At 35.6% G+C, this 13,055-nt stretch overlaps 1 protein-coding gene across 8 annotated transcripts in view; it reads left to right on the top strand.

Annotated features, from left to right (window-relative positions):
- Positions 1 to 13,055, top strand: part of LOC5572167 (filamin-A) — a 391,843-nt gene that overhangs the window by 220,074 nt on the left and 158,714 nt on the right. The window contains exon 1 of one of the 8 annotated variants that reach the window (XM_021857526.1): positions 3,636 to 3,862. The exons of the other annotated variants lie outside the window; for them this stretch is intronic. The gene's annotated coding sequence lies outside the window, so the exon portion shown is untranslated. Of the gene's footprint in view, positions 1 to 3,635; positions 3,863 to 13,055 lie in introns of those variants that run through there. 8 annotated transcript variants of the gene reach the window in all.

Here is a 13,055-nt window from a genome sequence, read left to right as displayed (position 1 = left end):
ATTTGATTTCCTCTATAATTCCTGGAGCAATTGCTGGGAGAATCAGTGACAACATTTGTAATCCAACCGTAGTGAAAATAGCTTGAAATGTTACTGGAACACGAACATCGGATGGAAATTTTGCTAGATTGATGTCCTGGAGGTTTTCCTGAAAGAGTTTATATAGGAATATAATGCAATAATCGATGGAAGAATTATCAGATGAAGTATCAGCGTTGTATTGCTGACATATGGAAGAAATTCAGAAGGAATCCTTTTTCGTTGGAGTAAATATTTCACGAATTCCTGAAGGAATTGCTGAAGAAATCCTCTTTTGGAGAATACACAGCATGTATTCTTGAAGCAATCATTGAAAGATTCATGGAAGCATTATTTAAACTTGTCTCCATAAATTTTGTGGAGAGCTCCAAAAACTACTAAGAACTTTCAAATATCGATATTCACTTATTTTGGGATAACGGAATCAAATGCCGTTTTCTAAAATATCAGCAGCTGAATGGTCGGTAACCGGTTCGGTAAACGAATAGATTACAGACCTTTCGGTAATCCGCATTTTGGAGCCCAGTTGTCAAAACTACCGAGTTGTCGGTAGTCCTTTACCGAAGAACTGTAGATACGGGGAAGCGATTTTTGTTCCTCGGAAACGCGTTCTTAGACAAATAAAGCAACCCAAACAATGTAAGCTAATGGTCTTTTTATTAGTAATGCTTTCATATAAATTGACGACTATGTTCCCGGATCCAGCATGATGAGACGGATGTGATGTGAGGTCGGGAACCATGCGATATTTTCTGCTTCCACATACGATGCGCTGAGCGCAACCGGATAGCAGTGGACGCTGACGGCGTTGGACTGCAAATAATTCTGTTAGACCATGAATAAAACATTATGTATTTTTTACTCACCTCTATCATAACGATGGGTCCGAAAAATCTGTTTGATGCTGGAAAATATCGTTTGAAATACACCACAAACAGTTTCGTCGCAGCGGGGAAGCAAAAATAAACAGGATGAATTGACACTGTCATTCAGCCAAATTACTGATCTCGGTAAACTAACAGCCCGTTTACCGAAACTTCAGTAAAATGTTTTACCGTTTTCGGTATAAACGGTTTACAGAAGTTTCGGAGTTTTTTTTTTTTTTGACAAGTTCACCGTAGTTCGGTAATTTGATTTCTGACGTACTGTCAAAAAACAGCTTGATTACCGAAACATCGGTAATATTGAGATTTACGGATTTGTTTCGGTGATTTTATTTACCGAACTCGCATGCTCTGTTTGAGTGTGTACAATTTATTTTTCATGCACTGCAGAATACTTATCAGTGAATTTAATTATGCTTTCTATACTCAAAAGCTTGTTTCTTATGATTTTGAAAAAACAGTGTATTTTGCCAGATGAAAAACTACAAGTTTTTTTTTATAGAGATCTATGTTATTCTTACTTAGCTTTGTCAGAATGGCCATTAGACTGATGCAAATTTTGAAGTTTTTGCTCCACTATGCTTAAACGATGTCAATTATGATGAAAATGATCCTCCCAAAATTGGAAGTGATTCGGAAGGAATTTGGTTGTGCACACGCTATTTGAAGTTTATATGGAAATTACTATGGAAAAGGCAAATCTTTTGTGTTCACTCCTCTAACTGCTCGTCAAAATAATATATGGAAAAGTAAACACACTCATCTTATGTGAAAACTTCCCAGCTACAACTTTTCCGAAGACCACATTTCGATGGGACGTAAGGATAATTTGTTATTTTTGATAACAAAGTGTAAATCATGCTGAGATGATCATTCAATTACTTTCAGAGCAACACTGCTTTTTTGCTGTAGAACATAGTAGTCTGGATTACTTTGATCTATTCTTTCCGCCAGGAGCACCACTGTTGCCTGCCGAACAGTTGGTGAAGCATGCTACATGCAAACCAACTTTATGATGATGAATAACAATTTATCCTGAGGTCCAATCAAAAAGTGGTCTTCGGCAAAGTTGTAGCTGGGAAGATTCCACATTAGAAGAATTTGTTCACTTTTCCATACAATATCATGACGAAGAGATAGAGGGCTGAACACAAAAGATTGGCATTTTCCATAGTAATCTCCATATAAACTTCAAATAGCGTGTGCACAACCAAATTCCTTCCGAATCACTTCCAATTTTGGGAGGATCATTTACCATAATTAAAATCGTTTAAGCATAGGGGAGCAAACATTTCAAAATTTGCATCACTCTAATGGCCATGATTGTAGAGTCAGCGAGAATCACCGAGAAAAGAATAACTACAAAAATGCTGAAATGCGTTACCCATGTAACGAAATAGCATTCTATTTAACCCTGCGTTCTAATATAGTGCTATTATAGAGCTCACAATACCTACATTAGCCGTATAATAGCCCTATAGGTCCAAAAAGGCAAATTGATGCTACTGATCCTGTGTAGCATATGTTGGTTCCCTGTGTTAGTACAGCTATTCTTACAATAACGGAGTAGCAACTAGAGATGGGCGAAAAGAGTCGACTCTCGAAAATGAGCGAACGAATCACGGTTCTTTTCAAAAGAGTCATGATTCATTAGCACCGAATATTTTGCAAGAGCGCTTAAAAATTTACTAGGAATCATATTTTTGAGTTGGAATTATCATAGTCAAACAATTCGGACATGTATTTATAGTTGAAGTTGCTGTACGAAAATATATTCTCATTCAAAAATTGTTATACTTTTTGTTTCTTGTGTAAAATACATTTTTCATTTTTGGTTTTATAAAATGAGTCACCGAATCGATAAAAAAAAGTCGATTTACTTTTGTGAGGAAGTCAGCTACGATTCACTCTCAAAATTTGATCATTTTGCCCATCTCTAGTAGAAACTGTGGGCGGTCAATCATGCTCATGCTCATGTATTATACGGCAGATATAGGTCTAATCACTAGCCGGCAGCTGTACTTACACAGGGAACCAACAGATAATACACAGGATCAGTAGCATCTTCAATTTGTAAGTACTGGTGCTCTCATTATTATAACAAACAATACCGGCGCCAGCTGCGTCCGAATGCAGATCAATTTGGGGATGAGAGGAAAATGTTGACGTGTTACTTACTCTATGGAAGCCGAGGAGTCTTCTGCACTTCCACAAGAAAACACTAGGAGTTTGGATATGGGAAAGAATTCGTTTTGGTGAACGATAAAGATATATTTTGAAATGATTACATGAGCATACACTCGGATGACCGATATCGAATGTGCACAATTGATCTGGATTCCGTCCCTCGCCCAGAAAGGAGCATGCAACAGATTATGGATCAAACACTACTTAATAAATTTGTCGTATAATAACCCTATAGGTCCAAAAAGGCAAATTAGCAGGCTAGTGATTACTTGCCCATGATCTCATTTCAATTGCAATGTCTTACCAACAATCAATCTGACCAGTCTTCATCCCATCATTCCCCCTAATCCTTCTGGTCACCCTATTCGTCATCCACTCTGCCGTTCTTCTTCAGGGAGCTCTTCATCCCAGTGACTCGCTCCTCGTCACTTTGTCCACCACCCTCCCACCCATTTACCACCCAGCTTTTCCGGGCCCGGAGTCAAAAAGCAACGCCTTTTACCGACCAACCCAAACCCGGTCCACACCGAGAAACACATTTCGACAGTCTGTTTCGGGCCGAGTGGTCGCAAGTGTTGTTATAGTTTTTCCCCCGCCGACCAGAAAAAGTGTCTAATTCGTGCGTGTGCAACAGAAGTTCTCTTCACTACAACTTTGAGGTGCAACAATTTCCAAATTATACATCGGATTACATCGTGTGTCGCCCTCGACGGACGCCCCAGAGGAGATTTTTTCTTGGAGATTAATCAACGGTGTGTGAATTTGTGGTAGTAGGCCTTTTTTTTCTCCTTTCATATTGCATTAGTGTGTGATAATTATGGACCGCACAAGAAAAAAAAAACAGCCGAAAACTGTCGCCTACTACGTCTTGAATTTTAATTGGAAGACCTCCGAGCGAACGGATCATCAACGGTGCAGAAGCAACAAACAACCCCAAAGGAGAATATCCTTCATCAATCACAGCAGGCTAAATTGCTCATGCAAACTTGAAAGTGAAAGTGATCACTCATCCGATTAAAGGAGCAGTCCAATTTACATGGAAACACGTAGTTTGCTTCGTTGCCAATCCAGCACTGGCTCGTTGCATTTTCCCCTCATTTCGCCAAAAATTATAAAATTTGCACAAACATCATCGTCTCACACTCTGCTGGAAGCCGCTAGTTGGATTCTTGTTATTTTTCGGAATGTTGGATGTTTTGAGAGACGGATAGGAATGTGGTTTTAGTCGGATGTTTTGAAATTTTGAGCCGCGAGGGTCGGTTGGGCAGGTTTACGCCAACAGCTGGATAATTTTTCTGGAAAAGAATGTAGAAAATTGCTACCGGTGTTTATTAAAGTAGGCAATGTCACTTATCGTGAAAAAAAAAAGACTTGCTGATATTTCAAGAATTTTGAACTATTCTAAATTCTTGCAATCCGGTAAAATTTCTCTTTAAAATTTAGATTTTAATAAACAGTTAACTCTCCCTTACTCGATATTTCGTATATCGATATCGAGATAGATAACCATAGTAAAATTTGGCTTTCATGGCTACCTCGATGGTCCCTTGGATCGCATTAGCACTGATTTAGTGTTCTATATCTCGATACTTCCCTAACTCGATGATCTCTTCAATATCCAGTTATGGAGAGTTGGCTGTATAACATTAATCATAACTAAGTAGATGAAATGTCGATAGACAAAACTTAGAAAGAACAATAAGTCAAAACGGGTCGACCTTATGACTAAAGTTCGCACATGAAAAGAAGAAAAAATCTTCGAACTTCGAATTTTGAAGGAGGAAGAATTTTTTGCAAAGTACGCCAGTAGCTTCCTCATTCTAGGAATTACTTTGTTCGGTTCTCTATGGAATTATCTTCCGATATGGATAATATGATTTCATTTATTAATTTAATTGAAAAATTTCTTTGAAATATCTTCAAAACCAACGTTTGTAAAACAATATCGATGTTCTCACCCAGTTGCTATACCAGAGGATCATTAGAAATTATCCACAAATGTCTGAAGAAATCATGGAGATTACGGAATAAAATTTGGATTGATGCTGAAAAGTAGTGCTAAATAACTTCTAGCTTATAAAATTATAAATAATTTTTTTATTAAAAACACTAGCCATTGGTATTTATAAAACAATTTTAATGATATTCATGGAAAAAATGTTGGTAGAGATGCTTTAAGGAGATTTTTGTCAACCTAACATCCTGTGCCCCTGCTATAGTTAATTGGTAAAATTAACGGATTTCTTGAACATACAAACAATCTGGAGATGGTTTTTTGGAAAGCATGCTAAAAAATCTTCCTAGAAGTTGGCATGTACCATTAAAAACATCGTTCACTTCAAAATTCTCTTGCAGTTAAAACTTTTTTTTACTCATTCAACTAGGGGAAGACGGGGTAAAAGCGCCCACCGGGGTAAGACGGACTACCTTCAGTTTGGCATGAAAATGGCGGTTTTCTTAAAAGTTCACCAAGCGCTTCCCATAAACACAAGATTTTTTAGATTCCGAACCATTCAGGGTGATATTAACTTTAAATTTTCCATAACAAATATCAAAAACAAATTTGACCTAAATTTAACGGATGCTTATTTAAGGATTTCGGAAGGGATTTTTTTGTAAAAACATAATAAATTACCCATCCATGTATCAACAAAAATACGACATATGCTTCAGTAAAGTGAACTATGAATTGTGAATATTTAGCTTTGAAATAAGGCCATAGTTGTAAAAATTGTGCAAACGGGGTTAAACCGACCACTGTTAATGGACCGCCACCCTTAATTTAGGCAAAATAAAATGTCTGAACCATTTTAAAAGTTGTAACTACGTTGTATATTACTATTCAAGTAAAATTAAATCAATTGTGTTAAAAATACAGTGATCCCTCCATGAATCGATGTTCCATGACTCGATATCGACTCATGGAACAATACTGGAAACAAAATTTCATGGTTACTATGATGGCCCCTTCAAACAGATTTCCAAAGGATTGCTGTTCCATGACTCGATATTTCCATGAGTCGATGGTCCCTTCAATATCGACTCATGGAGGTTTCACTGTACAAGCCAAATTCGCATATTTTTTCTAAAATATGGGTGTGTCAAGGTATATATTTTTTTTTTGTTCGATTTAATAACCCTCAAAATGATTCAATATCCACGTTAATCAATGTAGAATTTATATAACACTATGCTTCTTAGAATAACAGGGAACTAATATATTTTCGCAAAAATGTGTACGAAAATCGTGGTGGTCACTTTTACCCCGTGGGTGGGCGGTTTTACCTCGTCGCTAAAAATAATCGTGATAAGACATCACTTTTTCAAACTTCAAGAAAACAATAAATTTTTACAAATACAACACCTGTGATATTTTTTGATCATGCCTAAGGCTTCAAAAAACGACAGGCTGCGTCGAAAAAGGATTTATTGATTCTTGATTTTGACACAGGAATTAAATTGCTTAGGTGGGCGGTCTTACCCCGTCTTCTCCTGTTCAAAACCAAAGAGAAAAAAACTTTAGATAGAATTCTAAAACATGTATTGGAGTTCAAATTGTCTTTGCGATAGAAGGGAAGTTTTCCCGCTAGACCATTCTGAGGGTGAGTTATCACAGCCAACAAAATTTCATGGATTTTCCTAAAGGTTTTTGGGGCTTTTGCAGGTTTACAAGTCTTTAGAAGGTTCTTAGGGGTTTACACAACGTTTTGCAAGTGATTAACACAAGGAGCCCCGGGTTCAAATGTCAGTTTACCTTTATTTTCCATCAGCCATATCTCGGCGGTTTGCCACCATCAGAAGCAGCACGCTGCTGTTGTGAACGAAAAGCGAGGTTTTTCAACAGTGTTGTACAAAACAAACAGCGTGACGACTGAAATGTTGAAATAATTACAAGGAATACTAGTTTTTTAATCCGTTCGTTTGAAAATCAACATTGAAAGCAATCTCCAAGATATCTATGAGCATAAATAGTAAATTTATATTACATCCAAAAATTCTTGTCTAAATCTAAGAAACATCCTATTTTTTCAAGCATGTTTGCCTGTACATCAAAAGTCAAAGCGATGACATTTCTTTTTCGAACTAAAAATTTTCACAGGTCATCGCATTAAATTTAGATTCACAGTAAAAGCCAGTCGTTAAAGATAAGGTTGTCATAATTTGTTTGTGACAAGCTTGAGTGTTAATAAATTTTTTTGATGTCAACACAAACGAGTTTAATCGATTTCTCAAGGCAAACTTTTGCAGATAGAAATACAGGTCTCCCCAGTAAACTTAAAAAAAAATGGGAGGGAAGGAAAGTTTTACCACATGTAATCGCTTTTAACTTGGAAATATTTGCAAACATATTAAAAAATATGAATTCGTTAGCATTTTTTTTAATTAACATAAATTTGCATTGTAATCATATATTTCTATGTCTGCTTACACATGTTCATTTGGCATCCATTATTTAATTTGAGACGCAAAAATACTACATTGAGCTTAATCAAATTTTGTTTTCTTCTTGTAAACATACAGCTCATCGTATGGAATTGTGTTGCATTGTTGGAATTTTGCCAAAAAGCGTACCAGATAAAACTAGGAAGTGTCCTTAGCTCAATAACTTAATAAAATGCCTGTTTTAAATTCCAATCGTTACATATTTGGCACCTTAAATGTTTCCTAACATCTTTGCAAAACTTTGCAAAATTGAAATAAGTCGTCGCCATGACGAAAGTTTTCATGCCGCGTTCAATTTTCAGCTCGCACGGGTTCAAATTTTTAAAACGGCTCAGTGTTCAAGCCTACTTGATTCCTCGTTCAAAGGTTTGAACTGGAACGCAAAATGAAAGCGTTCAAATGCAACACTGCTTGTGCATTAAGGCGAAGTAGGCCGTCATTAAAATGTGTTCGCGTCGTTGATGATTGTTGCTAAGTCATCTCACGAATTAGAATCAAAGAAAATCAGTTGGTTTTGCACTGACACAGCTGAAAAAGTATCAGCATACTTTATGCATGTTAGCTCGTACAGTGATACTTTTTCAAGTCAGTATAAACTATCAAGACTGAGTTTTATCACTTTGAAATGCAAGCTGAAAAGTCATCATTGTTGCCAAAACGAATGACGGGCTCCTTAGCCTTAATTTTGAATAGTGTTTAGTTCCATTTCCGTACAAGTTTTTAAAGTCGCTTCGCTAAGCGGATACATGCATTGTCAATGTTAAAAATTGGATATTTTTCTGGATTATCAATCGAATAAAGAATTCATATATAGATTTTCAGATAAAAAGCAGTTTTCTTAGTTCTTTTAGTTGTTAAAATTTTGAGTGTAATCAAAAACTTTTATTTTATCTTAAACAAGTTTACTGGATTTCTACTAGCGTTGGGCAATTTTGTCTATGACATCGATGTTACTGAATCGTATCACAATTAAACTGCCGAATCGATTCACCGATTTAATCGAATTCTTTGAATGATTGTCCGACATTTCCCCGAAAACCATTTCCCCGAATGATTTCTTCCCGAAGGATTTTCTCCCGAAAACCATTTTCCCGAATGAATTGTTTCCCCGAAAGCTTTTTCCAAAGACATCGTTCATTTATTTAAAAAAAAAATATCGGTGAAGGTAGCATCCCAAAATTACGTAACGCTCTAGAGAGGAGTAGGCTCAAACGTTACGGCTCACACAAAAATTTGAAATTTTTCATACAAAAAGCATTACGGATGGAGGGAGGGGGTCACAAATTTCCCATTTAGGCGTTACTTAATAAATGGACGCTGCGTAAGATTACAGTGAAACCTCCATGAGTCGATATTGAAGGGACCATCGACTCATGGAGATATCAAGTCATGGAACAGCAATGCTTTGGAAACCTGTTTCAAAGGACCATCATAGTAACCATGCAATTTTGTTTCTAGTATGGTTCCATGAGTCGATATCGAGTCATAGAACATCGACTCATGGAGGTATCACTGTATATTCAGCAAGCTTGATAATCGCTTCAAACGGATGATTCTCTTATGAATGATTTGAATCGAAAAACGAAAGATGAGATATTTGGAGTGAAAATCGATGACAGTTTTTACTGGCAGGTCTGCTTTTAAAAATATTTAAAAAAAAGTAAAGTTCGGTTTTCAAATTTATTATGCTAAGAATCGCAATAAAAATACATAAAATATTTCGAAAGATCATTCAAGAGATGTTCAAATCTGACGCTTAATGTTGTTTGTTCGAACATAATTCATCTTAATGAAATCTAGCTGAACGGGCAAAGGCAGAATAATGAAATAAAGTTTGACCTGGATGAAAACAGTTTGCAGGATTCAAAGACGTGACCCTAATGAGATCTGCACTGCATGAAAACTTAGAAAGAATGAATGAGTCATAAATGTCGTTTTCGTTTTTAGGAACTGGGTCAGTGGTCAACACATAAACAAGCCAACATCAAGAAAATTGTAGCTTGGTCGAATCAATGTGAGTAAGAGTGACCAGTTCCAAGTTTCGCCAGTTCCAACCTAGGCTCAAAAACGAATTTGACATTAGTTGATTGGGGACGCATTTGACAGTCCAGCACACCTTGTCCAGACTATCATTCGATCATTATTTCTTCGTTAGTAGATTGTGTTTCTTAAAACATAAGCAGATGTTTTTTCAACTACAACTGAGAACGTAAAAGGCTTGTTTTCAATTTTATAAAAATCCCTTCTTTAGGATGTTCTTCTTTATATTACTGGTCCAATAATCATTGGCGCCAAATTAGTTGATAATTTTAAAATTCTCACCTTCTTATCGTCGTAGGCAGTTCTTTAAAGCTTTGCTGGTTTCATATTGTTCTGCTTGCAGCTGCTACTGATTTCATCATAAGTTTGCCCTTCTTTTATTTGAAGGCTGTTCTTCATAGATAAATATATCAATATAAATTAACAGAGCTACTGAAACTTTAATCAGATTTTTTCGGGTAATTACATAGTACTAGTTCAAATGTCAGTTTGAACGAATACTACAGATTCTAATATTTTGATCCAACATTTTAAATGCTTTCGACCTACTTTATTAATTAAGACTTAATTACTTAACTAAATTATGAGTTTTTTTTTTTCAAACAGGCGATTTTTTCTGTTTAATTAGTGATTATTAGCATTTTTAGTATTCATTACTAACATGTTCTCTGTATTTAACGTTTTTGACTAGATGACCCATTTAGGAACGATTTGAAAAAATTGACGTTCGGGAGAATTGTTTCTATCCAAGACATAAAAAAAGATTTTTATCTGGAAAACTAATGCTTATTCTGCGCGGCGTGTGAGTCGAGACGAGTCGTTCTCACCTCGGGTGACGTGAGACAACTAATGTAAATCAAATGGGAACGAGTCGTAACCTCGTTCGACTTGTCTCACCTCACACGCCGCGCAGAATAGGCACAATTGATTTTCAGAGGGAGAAGAAAGACTAGAAGGGAGGCTCGAGGTTTAATTATGTAGTGCAAGATATAATAGATTCTAAGGATCAATGGTTTCACTGTAGCTAGTCACTAAGTGTAATGAAATTAAGTTTATCCAAGTAGACAAATGGCACGAAGACGTTTTGCATCTTTGTGTAGTAATGAGAAATAATGTAAAAGAACAGCCTATTATTAAAAGAAGGGAAATTTAAGATTATCAGCTAAGTGTCACTGAAAATTGGAACAGTATAAATAAAAAGAACAGCCTATTATTCTAAGAAGGCAAAACTAAGCCGAATGTTCAGTTGTTTTGAGCCAAATGCTCGTGGCTCATTATTTTGAACATCTGTAACTTTAAACACATGGATGGATTTTTATCACAAATAATCAATTTTAGTCTAATCTTACATCAGCTAACAAGTTGAATACTTTATGGCAGCAGGAACAAGGATAGCCTTCAGTATGTCATTTACATTACGATTTTTTCGGGGAAATGGTACATTCGGGAAAATAATTTGCGGGGAAATAGTTCATTCGGAAAAACTTCATTCGAGGAAATTGCATTCGGGGAAATGGTTTTCGGGGAAATGTCGGACAATACTTTGAATCGATGTTTTGGAATCGATTCGAATCGTATTCATATTGAAAATTATGAAGTTTAAAATGAGACCAAATGCATTTGCATTCGAATTTAACATCCTCTAATTTAATCAGTTTTGAAATTCTATAGAAAATATTTAGTACAGCATGACTAGTTTAAAATTTGATTTTATTTCCATCTGCTTGTTAGGAAATATCCATCAACTTCAACAAAGTGAATCGAATCAAAGAATCAAATGAATATAATCGGTTCACCCGATTTCAGACGCCTCAAACATTCAAAAAATTCAGTATGAAAACATCGATTTTTGGAACATCGATTCAAAATCGCCCAACGCTAATTTCTACCACTTTCTTCGTGGATTCCAGTTCTGAGGTTCAGGCAAGGTTACCTTGACATTTTTGTATTTTTTAAAGTCTTTCTGCTTAAACATACAGTACCGTTCTTGTACAATCAATTGAATCGCATTGAAATTTGTTTTAAACGCACAAAATTAAAACAAATACGTTTTTTTTTTCATAGGAGAAGGTATCGACAGTAATTGTTTTATATTCTATTTAATTATGGTTATATCGGTCATGCGACTCAAAGGTGAAAAGAGTCTATAAAAGACGACAAGATTTCTTTTTTATTAGGTGGTGAAAATTGAGCAAGCCATTTTTTAAAGTCTGTAAGCATCGAAGCGTCCTGTACCGTTTTGATTCATATTACGGACAGCTTCAAATTCCGGACACTCTACTTTGTATGGGAAACATTTCACACGAAATGTTTCAATTTTCGCCGTTCAAAAGTTCTCACTTTCAAGGCTCGTATTAACAAGCATTTTCCATAGATATCTATGAAAATTTATAATACCCAACTTCCTTAGGCGTCTCTTTAGTGGTTTAACGATTTCATTTGATGATTTGACTTTTCTACATATGATTAGTTTGACCTGTCCGGAATTCGAATCGAAGTGTCCGGAATATGAGGCAAAAGTAAGTAAGCGTCCGGAATAAGAATCATGTATAGTCCACACATTTCTATTTATTTAAAATTATTCATGTTTTGGAATCGAAATCTTCACTCACCATTCGAAAGTTAAGGGGCTTGAAAGTTCGATAACGCGGAGGAATCATACGGAATGATTTATTTTACATGCTTTTTTGTGAGTTATACTTCACCGAGGCCTTAAGTGTCCGTAATATGAATCAAAACGGTATTCTACCTACTGGAGAAGGGTTAGTTCAAAGTTTTGAGCTTTGCTACCAACACAAGCTGGGTTCAAATCCCAGCCGAGTATGTGATTTTTTTATAATTTCACCCATAATTTGTCCATCTTTACCACGCGTAATGAATTAATTAATTTAATACCCATGCGGATTGGATTACCGAATAGCTCAATATAAGCGTCAATTTACACGTCTTTGCTTTGAACACTGTTCTAGAGGTAAACGGGATGGAAATTTAAGGTTTCTAGTAAATATTTTGATGAAAGAAATTTTTAGTGTTTTCCAAAATTTATATTTCTGTTCAAACATGTTCACTGGATACGTACCAATCCAGTTTATGCCGTTCATTTTTCAAAAAAAATATTTTTAACCATTCTAATCATATTCTACATGATGATGACCTCAACATTTTTTTCGAATTTGCAACTAGAAGGGTGTTTCAGGATATTTTGAATTATTAACAGAATATATAAAAAACACATTAAGTTATTCAGATTTTAATGAGCTTTTCTTCATGTGAAAAGTTTGTTGGCTGCATGGAAGTAAAGTAGTTCGATCGTTCCGTTTCTCAATGTTGCGTGCAATTGATTTTAGTCTGGAATATAGCTAAATATATATTTGTGACTTCAAACAAATCTTATATAAGCGATCATTATTTGTTACCCACTGATGCTATAATTGTCCTTTGTATCAAGAAACACTCAATCCT

This window comes from Aedes aegypti, chromosome 1, assembly GCF_002204515.2.
Source record: "Aedes aegypti strain LVP_AGWG chromosome 1, AaegL5.0 Primary Assembly, whole genome shotgun sequence".
Lineage (NCBI taxonomy): Eukaryota > Metazoa > Arthropoda > Insecta > Diptera > Culicidae > Aedes > Aedes aegypti.
The sequence above is the reverse complement of the archived record's forward strand: the minus strand, read 5'-3'. Positions and strand labels throughout refer to the sequence as shown.